Here is a 15,882-nt window from a genome sequence, read left to right as displayed (position 1 = left end):
CTCATACTCTATTCCTTCATATTGATTGTACCTTTTTTCAACTAGCCTAGATTTATTTATAGTAATTATTCTATTTTCATCTAGTTTGTTCATAAACATCCATCTAGTGCCAATGACAATTTTATCAGATTGTTGCAGAACAAGGTCCCAAGCATCATTTTGTTTAAATTGAATGAGCCCTCTTGCATAGAAAGTAGCCATCCCTCGTGAAGTAAGGCATCAAATATCGTCTTATGTTCAGTTTTAGAGATGAAAGAAAAATTCTTGCATAAATTGTTTAATTGTGATCTCATACTTACACATTTTCTGATGTCGCATAGTACTTGATCCAACGGGTGATCTTTTGCAAAACTTCAATCTAGAGGCAGTTGTAGTGAGGTCTCTTGTTTATCTTCCTCTTGTTCACTTTTCTATTTTTCTTTACTTATTTCCTCTTAATTTTTTGTTGGAAGAGGATCCTCTTTGGGAGTGTTGTTGTTGATCAAGTTCTCCATTATCACACCTGAAACATTAGAACAAATACCATTTTCTGACTTTTTGGGTGAAGATTCATCAAAAGAAACATGGATTGATTCTTCAATAGAAGACGTTATATGATTGTAAACTCTAAATTCTTTATTCAAAGATGAGTATCCTAGAAATATTCCTTTACTAGACTTAGCATCAAATTTACTAAGATTTTCCTTTCTATTATTTAAAATAAAGAATTTGCAGTTGAAAACACAGAAAAATAGGAAATGTTAGATTTTCCGCCTTTGAAAAACTCATAGGGTGTCTTCTCTAGGATTGATTGAATGACCATCCTATTTAAGAGATGTCACGAGGTATTAATCGCATCCACCCAAAAGTACTTAGAAAAAAATCATTCGCTTATCATTGTCCGAGTCAGTTCTTCTAGAACACGGTTTTTATGCTCAACAACACCATTTTGCTATGAAGTTCTTTCTATTTCTTTTAGTAGGTCGAGGGTTTTTCTCAAAATCAACCCCTCTTTCACCTGAAGAAGTAGAACTAGTAGTAGATAGAGAAATATCTTGTGCTAATTTTCCTTTTAGGTTTTCATTTTCATGTTTTAAATTTGGACAAGTAACACAATCCCTTTTTACTATCTTTTTATATAAAGTATTACAATAATTAAAACTCTTTACTATGAGAAATGCATGCTATTCTTTTAAGAAATCTAAAGCACTATTAAGATCATTACCCTCCTTTTCAAACTTTAAAAATCTTTTTTTGGGAGAAATTTTCTTAAAAAACTCTAGAGCATCTGCATGCATTTCACTAAACACTTTCGACAATTGTTTATATGAAGGTTTAACTTTAAGGTCAAAATTATATACCTTGGTGTCTTCATTTTTCTTGTGTTCCATCAAATACAGGTTGGCACATTCATCATCTGAACTTGAATCAGAAGATGAAGATGAACTCTCAGTTTCTTTTTCCCAAGTAATATTGGATATACGACCTTTATCATGTTTTCCCTTCATCCTGTACAAGTCCTTATAACTTTTTGTTATGATGTTTGTTGAGACTCGAACATGTTGTTCAATAATGACCCAAATTTTCTCATTTGAAGCAGGTGACATCTTCTTCCTTTTTCTTATGTTCCTTGTTATTCAGATAAGACTTCTCAAAATTAATCATATTTTGTCGTAATGCTTGAGCTTATGTTTCCTCATGTATTTTTGTAGCTATTAAAAAATAAATCCATCTCTTCTTATTTATAAAAGTATTCCTTAGAACTATCACCTTCTCCCTCATATTTCTATGTCATTGACAATGAAGCTTTCAAGGATAGATCTCGCTTTTCTTCTTTTACCTTCTATTTCTTTTTTCAACTTTACTTCTCTTTCAACGAGCCATTTTAGTTCATTTTCATGTTCGTCCAACTTTTCAAACAGTTTTGTGATATCCAAACTACTAAAATTATTTAATTCTTTGATGGTTTTAACCTTTGGCTACCATTCCTTGCATATTTTATTCGTAAAATATTTGTAGGAAACGGTCTTTCCTAAGTTGTCTAACTTGTTTATTAAAATGGAGAAAATGAGTCTGCATGGATTCCATGGATTTTTTGTGTTCCATGTGAAAACGTTCATACTCCTCTGTAAACATATTGATTTTAGAATCTTTAACGTATTCAATTCCTTCATAAATGACTTAACGAGTGTTCCACACAGTTTATGCGCTCTTATGATGTAAGCTAGTGTAATATACTTTATATCTTAACACGAAGATAAGAATATTCCTCGCCTTCAAATCATATGAAGCCTTTTTTTCATTTCATCATCGATCTAATATTTTGGGAGTTTAACAACATTATCGACTTTGTTTTTAGGGATGAAAGGTCAGTCTGTAATTGCTACCCATAAATTCTTTTCAACTTACGTTAAGTGTACATACATGTTTTCCTTACATTAAGGATAATTTCCGCCTTTAAAAAATGGTGCTCTGTTGTACGCTCCCTTCGGATCATCGTCACCCATATTCACAAACTTTTGAGTCACATAGATATGATTAAAAGACCAACTTTGAAGCCAATTCTTGGATGAGAATATGGACAATAAAAAGTCTAGATGGGGGGAGGGGTTGCATGGACCACCCAAGCAAAAACTAAGTTTGAAAATAAATTGAAGATGTTTTATTAGAGTTTCAAAATTGAAATTTATTTTGCATTGCGGAAATGATTTTGGGAAATAGAGTAATTATGCTTATCAACTGGAATTAACATGACGAGACTTAAACAACATTGAAGTACCTCGAAAAATGAGAACATGATGCTCGAGAAGCGCAATTGCACACTCACGGGATAAACTACTCAAGTGACTGTTCTGATAAACAGAAGAATCAGAAAACTAATGCAAAGTTTACAAAGCATGAAGAAGAAGAGATATTGTTGATGGTCACAACAAGAGATGAAGAAATATTCTAGGATCAATGGTACTTGGACTCAGGATGCTCATCACACATGACTGGTAGAAAAGATTGGTTTGTCAACATGAAACCCTCAATGAAGCACATGGTAAAATTTACAAATGGCAATACTCTAGAAACTGAAGGTATTGGTGATCTTCTGATTATGAGGAAAGATGGCAAGAGATCAGTAATTTCCAATGGATTATACATACCAAGCATGAATTGTAATTTTCTCAGCATAGGACAGTTAGTCGAAAATAACAACAAAGTGTCGATCGAATACAAGATGATGGGAGTTCTCGACTCAGGTGGAAGGTTAATCTTGAAGGCACCTATGTCTCAAAATAGAACCTTTAGGATTGAACTTAATGTGATGGAGCACAAGTGCCTTGCAACTGCAACTAATAGGGATCAATGGGTATGACACTATAGACTTGGTCATCTAAATTTCAAAGACATCAGAGATCTGAAAAGAAGAAATATGGTTTCAGGGTTACCAGAAATCGATATTCCAAATGAAGTGTGTGAAGAATGTGTGCAGGAAAAGCAACACAAGAACAACTTCAGCAAGGATGCAGGAAGCAAGTCGAAGGCAATTCTTGAAATCATATGCTCTGATGTGTGTGGTCCTAACCAGGTGGATTCGACTGGATGTAACAAATACTTTGTCAAATTCATAGATGATTTCAGTCGAAAACCGTGGACTTACTGAAGGAGAACAGCGATCCAAAACGCAGCGGAAATTAAAATTTTCTCCTTTAGTGATCCTTACGAATGGTCATGATCAGTGATAGAATATTTACCTTTTGTGACGATTGAAACCTTTGGTGCAGATCTCTTGTGACGATCAAAACCTTTGATACAGATCTATGGAGCGATCACGAACGTTGAACGATGACAACGTCTCTATTCAGTCCACACGAACCGATTCCTTCAGTCTCAGTGCTAGCTGGTACGAATGAAGGCTTTGAGTGAGAGAAAGAGAGAAAACGAAAATAATGCAACCGCAATGAATGCTTCTGCACAAGGGTTCTATTTATAGAACCACTTGAGTGGGCTTCAAGATAAAAAGCCCACTTAAGTGTATTTTGGCCCATATCTTATAATATGCCCAAAATCACTTAAGCGCGTGGTACCTTACCATATTTCGTATTCTACTTAAATACACCATAAATTTTTGCACCTGTTTCTAGGATCAAAACTATTAGGTTGGTTGTTGGTCTAGAAAACATGAACAACTGTCACACGTGTCAGATGGATGTGGAATATGCGCTCCTGAATGACCCCTTAGATGAAGAAGTGTATGTTGCATAACCAGTTGGATTTGTGAAACATAACGAAGAAAGCAAGGTATATAGGTTCCGTAAAGCCCTATATGGACTTAAGCAAGCTCCAAGGCTTGGAATAAGAAGATAGAAAAATTCCTAAGGGAAAAGGAATTTTTGAAGTGCACAACTGAGCATAAAGTATATGTAAGAAGAAGCAAGAGTGAATTCCTTATACTATGTCTCTATGTCGATGATCTGTTAATAACAAGAAGTTGCAAGAAGGAGATCGAAGATTTCAAACATGACCTAAGTGAGGAGTTTAAAATGTCAGACATGAGAAATCTATCATATTTCCTTGGCATCGAATTCTAAAAGAATGGTAGAGGCTTGATGATGCACCAAAGAAGATATGTAGGTGAAATACTGAAAAGATTTGAGATGCAAGATTGCAACCCAACTTTGACTCCAGCTGAGCCCATATTGCAACTGTCGAAAGACACAGATGAAGATGATGTCGATCTAACGTAATATAGAAGACTCATTGGATCACTTCGATACCTTTGTCACACAAGGCCTGATCTAGCATACATTGTAGGTATTGTGAGTAGATTCATATAGAATCCAAAGGTATCACACCATGCAACGAAGAACAGGATACTAAGGTATCTGAAAGGAGCTCTAGACTATGATATTTTATTTCCTGCAGTTGATGAAGGAAAATAATGCAAGCTAGTTAGATACACCAACTTAAGTTGGTGTAGTGATGCCGAGGATAGAAAATCCACAACTGGTTATGTGTTTATACTAGGTGGTGCACTGGTTGCTTAGAAGTCATGAAAGGAACCAGTGGGGACACTATTGTCATGTGAAGTAGAGTACATAACTGCTTCTCTTTGTGCATGTCAAAAAACTTGGATGGTGAATTTGGTCGAAGAGATTACAAGGAAGAATCATGGAGCGATTACCATGAAGATCGACTACAAGCCTACTATCAATATGGCGAAGAATCCGATAGCATATGGACGAAGCAAGCACATCGAAATGATGTTCCATTATCTTCGAGAGCAGGTAGCAAAAACGAAGCTGAACTTGAAACACTGCAGAACTAAGAATCAGATTGCAAATATCATGACGAAAGGAGTGCAGGTTGAATTGTTCAAGAAGTTAAGGCCTATGATGAATATAGATAGCTTAGACATAATGAATTAGGTGGTGTGTTGAATTGTAATTCCTTGTGTCGAAGCAGATTGCTCGACAGAAGCAAGGAAGCGTCGAATCACCTAGGTGTTGAAATATCGAAGAGTATCTCGACATTAAATGTTAGAGTTAGCTTTATTTGTTTGTTTACCCGAGTTATTTAGGTGAATTTTGGGTCTTACTTGAGAAGAAAGCAAACCCAAAATCTATAAATAGGGAGTAATCCCTATTATTGTAACACTTAAATTTTGCAGTTGCAATAGGAACAAAGAATCACAATTTGTGAGTAGAGAGAAACTTTGTATAATCAATTCATCTTCTTCACTCTCTCGATAAACCCTAACCCTTTTCTTTCCCAATTCAATTTTCTTTTCTTGTTTTCATCATCATTGTGCAGCGATACAATTTTGTAACCAAAGTTGATTGATTCACTCGAGTGAAGAGTGAAGAACAAGAGGAAATTCGATCGATGCGATTGAATTTTGTTCATCAAAATTGACTTGAAATTACTCAAAATTTTGAGTTTAATTCCAACAATGATAGGTTTTGCTTGCTTGAAATTTACTACACGAAAACTCTTATTTTAACCATTATTGAATATGTGAGTCACCAACCAAACATAGAAAGCCAAGCAAAAAACAATATGTATGAATGTGTAATGTAAAATAGAAACTCTTCTCATCCTAATGCATACAACTTAGATCATTTGTTTGCATTGTTGTACTTTCTTTCATAGGCATGATGGCGCTGATTCAGAGTGATATTCATGAACAAATGGCGGCATCAAAAGCATAACTTGGTGATGCGTTGGTATAGTTTGCATTGACATTATGGAACAGAAAACAGAGTTGCTGAAGCCAGAGGCTTGGCTCCAGATCCATTATCTTGCTTAATCAAGAACAGCAGTAAATTTGATCACATTTATGCTTAATAACAACTAGTGAAGACTAGTTCCCAGAATTATACGCTACATGTAATAATACTATATGTATGATGAATTTAACTTTTACACTCAATACTCTATGTCTCTTTATTTGAAGCTTCACAATCAAGTGTTAAATTGATGTCATTTTAACAATGGAAATTTGTTTGATGATAAAGATTATTTTCATTTCATATATAAGTACTATTTTTAAATATCCTTTCTAATTAATATTGTATTCACAAATTTGAAAGTAATATTATGTTACACTTTACATTTATGATAGTGGAAAACTCACTAATAATTAACAAAATTAGTAAAAATGTGATGTTCTTTTGATAACTTCTACTATTTTAAAATATCGTATTTACGAAAATCAATTTTCAAAATAAAACGATTTTTTTTAAGTCTATAGCCAACGGGGCCCTTAATTATTGTGAGAAAAATGGCATGTTTTAATTAATGTAAATCAAAACAAATAATTTTACAATAAATTGTTTTAAAAAATGTACTCGGTCTCCATGCCAAACTTTTGGTCAAGTTAGTTTTCTTGTATGAAACAAATATATAATTAAATATGTTTTTATTTATGTATCCTTTAAAAAACATATATAAAATATTTTTTTTAATTTATTAATGAATTAAAGTTAAAAGATTCTAAATTATCTAAGTTTAATATAATATTGTATATGCAGGTTTAGTGTTTAAAGTACAATATACTATTAAATTTATTCATAAATATTAAATTATTGTATTGAATGGAAGTTTTAAAATTCTTCTTTAGTTTAATATAATAATTAAAATTTCCTCTATATTATAATGTCTTTTATATATAAATAATAAATAAATAAATATATATATATATATATATATATATATATATATATATATATATATAATATATATATATATATATATATATATAATATATATATATATATATATATATATATATATATATATATATATATATATATATATATATATATATATATATATATATATATATATATATATATATATATATATATATATTTATTATAAGAAAAACATAGCAAGACTAAATGTCGTAATAGATACATTTTATTCTTATAAAACTTTTTACTATAAAGCAACGTATAATTTATGTATTTTTATTTTCAAAATGATAAAGCGCGTCATATACTTTTGGTTTTTGTTAATATCCGGAAAAAAAGATAATATTTACGACAGATTAAATTTAAAATCGAAGGATAAAAAAACATTAGTCATTAGAAAAGAAAGATAAAAAAACATATTTGGAATAGTATGTTATTTTTGTTATTTTAAATTTTTTAACAATGAATGAATATCAAATCCACTCTTTTAAATTTGTATCAAATTAATTATTATCGAGTAAATTTTCTTTAAAAAATTATGATTTTTAAATATAAAATTAAATATACTTTTTTTTAATCAATAGCAGGCCACCTCTAATAAAAATTAATTTTAAATTTATATTATGCAATGAGTTCAAATGTGTATGAATTTGTGTTATGGGTGAGAGTCATAAGTCTTTTATTTGCATGTGATTATTGTTGGTGCACAAAATGAAGAAGATGAAGATGGGAGATGAGAGAGAATTGAAATAATAAACTTCTACTACTATTCAAAACTGTTATAGTAAATGGTTACGCACTACTCCTGTATTGACATCTACACTTGCTTATGTACACAAATAATAAATAATAATGTCACGTAGGAGAAAAATGCTAACCTACACTTGTTTGGTTACGTTTAACAAAAATAATACTACTATTGAATATGGATTACTTCTAACACTATCCCTTAATTCATATTCAGCTAATCAAAACTAACAACATCAATTTTATCCCTCAAGTGGAAAAATTGATCAGTCTTGATCGCTTTCATCAACACATCTGCAACTTGCTTCTGAGTACTACAGTGCATAACTTCTAGCAGTCCATTCTGAACCTGATTCCTCAGAAAGTGAAACTTAGTGTCAATATTGTTGCTTCTTCCATGCAACACTGAGTTCTTAGCAAGATTGATTACAGACTTGTTATCAATCATAAGTTTCAGATGCTTGTTTACCTTGATCTTCAGATCCTGTAGTAAATTCAGAAGTCAAACAGCTTAACACGCAGCCACAACATCTGCAATATATTCAACTTCACAGGTTGACAAAACAACTCATAGAAATGTTCATCTCTCACCACTGAAATATTTTTAGAAAGGTAGTTACCACATAAATTTTGTTTGAAATATAATACCACTAAAATGTTCATGGAACTCAAACGGTTACCATATATGTCTCATCATAACTTGTACTCTGATTGTGGTTATCATATATGTTTTAGTTGTTATAGTCTGATTATGGTTTAGTTATTGTAGTCATATGAAAATCAACGTAAACCTTAGTAAAAACAAGTGTTCTTTATACAAAGTTTATAAAATTCAACTTTCTATCCGTCTTATAGATAAACACACTTGTCAAAAACTTAAGTGTATATTTCTATTATTTTTGTTTCTATGGTCTAGTTAAACACAAAAGACAAATATGAAATATTTAGTTTGATTGTTGCTTCAAAATATGAATTCTTTTCACAATACAAAAGATAAAATGTTTTACCACAAATTCATTTTAAGATATTTTGAATACTTTAATGTGAATTCCAGCTGGTATATATATATATATATTGTTATTTTTCTTAATTTACACAGACATGGGTGATTTGACAAGTACCTCTCACCCAAGGTTAAAAAATCCCATGAAAACGGTGTTCGCTCCCCGGTTGATTTGGATCTGAGAATTGGAAAAGCTAGTGGTGAAAATGCTGATGATTTGAAGTGTTATGTGACATTACAAGGTAGAAGCAAAATGAGTACTTTGATAAATAATTGACATGACGTTGACAGTGAATTGAAAGATAAGATATGAAACGATATTACGTTATTTATTATTAATTTTTGATTTGTTTTACAAATATATATGACCATTTATTTTTTGGTTTAATACTAATATCAATTATATTATGTAAACATAGACACTGTTTATTGTTCGAGAAGATAAAATGATGAAAAAGAAATGCCTTGGATATGCTGGTGAGTGTTGGAGGTGCTTTAATACACAACTCAAAAATGAATATATTAACAAATCAAACGATAACGAAGTGCCTCCATATGTGAAGTATTCATATATTGATAAGAAAGTTTGGGAGGATTTTGTAAAGTCTCGCATCACTCCTAAATTCTTGGCTAAGAGCCAAAAAGAAAGGAGAATCGATTTTGAAATATCCATCCACATAGATTGTCTTGTAGAGGATATTATAAACTTGAACATAAAATGTTTAATGACAAAAGAAAACAAAGGGAACTAGAGTTGGGAGATCCTTCTTGAAGCCTTGATCGCAGTTCATCTCCACCATCACACCATGAGAAATGGAAGAGGGCACGTCAAAGATCAAATGACCCGTTCACATTAGAGGCTACACGTGAAATGGTTGAAAATATTATAAGGAGATGTCTTTTTCAAAATTACTTATTTATTTAATTCAATGTGTTATAGGATGAACGGGTTGAACAAGCCAAAGTTGGTATCTTTGTTCCACAAGTCCATCATGACATCTTGGTAGAAAATATTGGAACCGATGGGCATGTTGGGTGTGTCTGTGGTCTTGGAAGAGGCGTAAGACTAAAGCTATATTTTGGACCATCGTAACTAATTAACCAATTAAACAATAGGAAAGAAATTGAAGAGATAGTTGCTGAAAAGATAGAGGAGATATTATAACATGAGTGGGAGAAGTGGAATCATGAGGACCGAGAGGAGTGAGAGAGGATGTGGCAGGAGGATCGAATAGAACGGGAGAGGAAGTTGCAAGAGGAGTGAGAGAAGATATTGTAGGAGGTGCAAAAAGAGGGGGGAGCGAGAGAGGAAGTTGCAGGAGGAGCGGGAGAAGATGTTGCAGAAGATGAGAAATGAGCGAGAGAGGTTGACTGAGAGAAGTGTGTCAGCGATGTGATTGAGGTATAAGTATAATTTAAAATTTATGTGTTGTATATTGTTGTTCTTGTTTGGGGATCTTATTTTTGTATTGTATTCAATTTTTTTTACGATGTAGAAATTAAAATTAATGGGTTTACCCAACCACCCAAATCTAGAAAAGTTGGACATGCTGGAAAAATTAATTGAGAAAGTTGTTATGGGTGGTGCAAGCACGAGAGATAGTTGTTCTTCCCCAGGTCACAATATTGAACCACGCCACCTCAAGTAGATAACATTTAGAGACTATTTAATATGATAGACAAGATTCCAGATTTGTCCATGTTTGAATCAATACATGAATCAAAAATACCCTGTGTACTTCATAAGAGTTATCTTGTGGAATTTTTGAAGAGAGATGATTAACTAGACGTACCCGTAATACAATTGTGGTCCTTGTGAGTATAATTCTTATGGTGATTTCAGTCTATATTAATTGTTCTCATACTTTAATATAAAATTTTGTTATTTGAATTAACTTTTAATTAGGATCCTGAATGAGATGTGTGTTGAAAGGAAATAGAAAAAATATTATTTCATAGATCCATTGAAAATTCAATTTTAAGGTAATTCAGCAAACGCTATCAAGATGCACATATGAGATAAGTTGGTTAAGTGGAATAAATTAATTATATACACATTATTAATTATTCCGAGTATTTATGTAGGGATCATTGATAACTAATTATTTTATGTCTGAAACAAAGTATTGTAGTTTTGTTATGCTCGTAACACTATCATCTTAATGAAAATATGCAAAAAAAAGTTTTGAACGGATAAATGGTATTATTTGTAATACTTAAATTCTACCGTTAATTTTGAATAGTTTTTATCCATTTAAATAATATTTATTTATGTATAATTTTTACCTAGATATAAGTTATGGAGGAATATAATTTTGTGAAACATAATATATCTAGTAAAAAACCAAAGTTCATAAAATCCCATATAAGTATAATATTGGAATCGTACAGTTTTTGAAATTGTAAAAAAGGGTGACGTGGAAATGTTATTTTTATGCAATGTGTTTAAATGTGTATGGAATTGCTTATTTTTGTCGTTATTATTTATTATTTTAGGGGGTCAGAGTCATAAGTGTTTTGCTTGGATATGTTATCTTTTGCTTGTTTGAAATTTACTATAAGACAACTTTTATTGTATCCATTTTTGAATATGTGAGTCACCAACCAAACATAGAAAGCCATGCAAAAAGAAATATGTGTGAATGTTTAATGAAAAATAGAAACTCTTGCCATCCTAATGCATACAGCTTAGATCATTTGTTTGCATTATTGTACTTTCTTTCATAGGCATGATGGCAGTGATTCAGAGTGATATTCATGAACATTATATGTCAGCATCAAAAGCATAACTTGGTGAAGCGTTGGTATAGTTTGCCTGCTGGGCATCGGTTCGGGTTCGGGTTCAGGCTCAAACCCCCAAACCGAGTTATCCATCGGGCGAATACTATGGGCCCAATTTCCAATCGGTTCCAACTTCGGTTAACTCGGGTTCGGTTTGAATCGAATCGGATCGGGTCGGTTAGTAGGATCAGATTTTTTCGATTATGAAAAAATACTTGAGCTTGTTCTATATTTCAACTCAATTTTAAATTGTCAAAAAATTTATTTTTAAAATTTTTATATTAGATTATTTTGAGTTAAGACCCAATAGAATAATTATAACATGAGTTAGACTAAGATTTGAAACATACAATAATTCAAGTTCAAATAAAATTATTATCAACCTTAGCTTTTTCTTATGTAAATTAAGTTTAAATAGCTGTGTTAATTTTTTTAAATAAAGAAATTAGTTTATTTGGACCAATCTAATCACTTTAACATTGAGTTATTTTTTAATTTGATCAACTTCTTTTCAATTAAACCATGTTATCTAAATCCTTCCAAATTTAAATAAAATTAATTCTTGACTCCCATTAGTTTACATAACCAATAAAAATTGAAGTTCAAATTACAGTAAAACAAATCAAAAAATATAAGAACTTTGTATTTGACATTCCCAAATATGTGTGCCTTCAACCTTCAATAAAATTTAATATAATTAAAATAACTCATTATAAATGATTAATGAGTAAAATTTAAATTTTAAACAAAAGTAAATAATAATAACATTATCAACGATTCTACTTATAATAAGTACAATTCAAAAATGCTAAATAGTAACAATAACTACAACTTAAAGAATAACACTTGTCAAAATCAATAATAGACACTGGTTCATGAATATTTCGATATAACTCATAAAAGGGCTTCAAGTCTAACATCAACAAAAAATCTCAAATATACTATCATTCTAATTCCTTTCCTAGACACATGAGAGAAGAAATCGAGTAACTTTCATCACAAACTTATTTCACCAAATCATTTGATTTCATAAATTGAGGTGAATAACATCGAAAATTTAAACAAAAAGATCATAAGTAAAAAAATGCAATAGCATATTAAAAAAAAGATATCATAAAAACATAAACTTTCTTTCTATCACCCTTCATTCACCTAAAAAAAAATCAAAACTTAGTTTGAGAATAATATGATAAAAACCTCCATCAAAACCTCAAGGAAAATTACCTGAGAATGGTCAACCTTGCATTGCATTCTATCATTTAGTTATTTTAAAGCATATACAACAATGGACTTGGCAACCTACATATAAGGGAAAAATATATATAATTTATACAATAACCATACAATAATAATAATGAGGTCATTTAAAAAAAATTAGCTTAACCCATTTATTCTAATTAAGATCACCCTATAAGTCATCATAAACAATATTAGTAATAAGTAAGTTTTGCATAAAAGCAATTCAAATCTCTATTGCTTTACTGCAACAGGTAGTTATTTTAAAAACCGAAGCGAACCGTCCGGTTTAACTTGAACCGAGAATCAGAGATTAATCTGATCGAGACAATCTTTCAAAATCGTTAGTGGATCAAAACCAGAATAAAATCGGAAAAATCAGATTGAACTGTCCAAAACCATTTGAACCAAAGAATCGAAACCAATTTTGTAAAACCGTCCGATTAAAAAAACTTCATCAAATTAACCATTTTTAATTCTTAATTTATAAATTTTAATATGTCAATATCAACACTCAATATACATTCTCAATCACAAAAAAAAATCATATTTTTTTACAACCATACAAACTTCTAAGTTTTGTCACTCCATTATAATTTTTATTTCAACCACACTTCATCATCATCACGCTGTTTCTTTCAAACATAGTCACGATATCTAACTCAATATTGATTGTCGTTCAAGTCAATATTGTTTGTTGTTGTCAATTAAGATTTATTTGTCGTAGTTCAATTCAAATTTTTTTTTTGTTGTTTAATGAAGTATATTATATTATTTATTTTTGGTATTTTATTTAATTTAATTTAGGTATTCTTAATTATTTGAAATTTATTTTAGTTATTATATTCTATTATTTTAATTTTGCTTTGAATTAGTTTAACTTAGTTTATTGTAATTCTTTAATTTGGTCAAATTATTCTTAAATGAATGTTAAAATGAAGTGTAGAACTATGTTATGTTATTATATGTATTATCGATATTGTTGTATTAAATTTGTAATAGATATTTGAAATATTTATTTTATTAAGTTGTGAACATATGATTATGGATGGCAAATTTATGAAATTTATTTTTATATTATTAGTTTATTTAATAAACGGTTTGACCGTAGATTTAACCGATTGAACCAATTGAACCTTAAACCGTAAGTTTCATCGGTTCGATCTCTAGTCCGCTTTTTTAAACATTGCAACAAGCAGACCAACAACAACCCTAAATATGGTCATTCCAAGGACAACATCAGACAATCAACAGATAGATTTCTCTTTTATTCTGGACATACGCACATGACACCTACAATCAAAATTAATAATTATCAAACCAACAATAAATCAAACCTACAACAATCAAATATAATCAGGAATGGGTGGAAAAAAAGTCTAAACATAGAGAAATCAAAATCAAAATTAGTTATTTTAAAATAGTTCAAAGCACAAAAACTCTTAATAATTATAATTTTCACACAACCCTCAAAACAATTTAAGATAAAGATATGGTAGAGCAAACCTAAGGTCGAACATTCGTCGGGGAGATAGAGGTGAAAGATACGACGACGATACAGAGAGATACACGAATGACGATTATACAAGGAGAGTGAAACAAAAAAATATTGATGGCGGCGTAGGATGTCATCCTTTGTTAGGTTAAAAACAAAGTTAGGGTTGGATTGAAAGTTTGAAACAAGGGAAGCAGAACATGATATAATTAACAATACTGGGATGAACTAAGTTAGGATTAGATTGGGCCTTGTCCATGGAGGAATTATCTCTTCGGTCGTATTCGGTTTTGGACGAATCCAAAACTAGTGCCCGAAACTGACCGAGAAGACTCGTCGAAACCCCTTTCAACTTTCCGACCTAATCTGTAATCCGACTGAATCCAAACTATTTCATAAAGTCTACATTTGATCGGTCGGGTGTCATCGGTTGGTCACCGTTGTCCACCCCTAGTTTGCATTGACATCATGGAACAAAAAACAGTGTTGTAGAAGCCAGAGGTTTGGCTCCATATCCATTATCTTGCTTAATCCACAACAACAGTAAATTTGATCATATTTATGCTTAATAAATACTAGTGGAGACTAGGTCCCAGAATTATATGCTACATATAATAATAATATATGTTTGACTCCAAATCCTTTTGGTTGGCTGCATCAGGTAAAACCACATATGTACAAATTTATTTTAGGAATCATGCGGAACAAGATGTTCCAACATGTGTTTTAGCATCCGAGTTTGTTACAAGGAAGAGTTGTTCAACGAAATTGCTTGACAAACCCAGCTAAGCAAGAATTGTTCAGCTAAAGTGCTTGACATAACCATTTAAGAAAGAGATACCAGGATGTAGCTAAAGTGCTCGACATAACTAAAGTGCTTGACATAACTAGTTAAATAAGATGTTCAACATGTTAGTATGCATCATCTCGGCATATGGTTTGAGTTCTGGCTATCTTCAGATGTCCTTCAGAAGAGTCGTAGTGTTAACTTATCAAAGGATGTAGAGGTTTGATTTTGGGAAAAAGTTTGTGTTATTAATCCAAAATCTATTTGAAAAGTTTTGGATTTGATGGGATGTACCTTGAAGGAAGATTTGTTCCACGGTTTACTCTACTAAGAAGACTTATATGAAGAGAGTTATTTTGCATGTTCTGGTGTAACTTGTGAAACACGATGTTCCAACATGTATATTGCAACATCTAGTCTCTGTCAATAAACATATGTTATTGCAGTTGTGGTAAAGAGTGGTGTGTTGCAACATCTGGTCTCTGTCAACATACATGTGTTATTGCAGTTGTGGTGGATAATAGACACATGTGGAACACGACGTTCCAATATGTGTGCAACATCTAGCCCTGGTTCAACAGACCAATATTGTTGTGTTTTTGGTGTGAAAATCAGGTTGAGATTCAATAAAATTTGTTGCTATATTTTAGCAATGCGTTTGTGTGATTTGTTT

Source organism: Lathyrus oleraceus, chromosome 2 (genome assembly GCF_024323335.1).
Source record: "Lathyrus oleraceus cultivar Zhongwan6 chromosome 2, CAAS_Psat_ZW6_1.0, whole genome shotgun sequence".
Taxonomy (NCBI): Eukaryota; Viridiplantae; Streptophyta; class Magnoliopsida; order Fabales; family Fabaceae; genus Lathyrus; species Lathyrus oleraceus.
Note: the sequence above shows the minus strand (reverse complement) of the source record.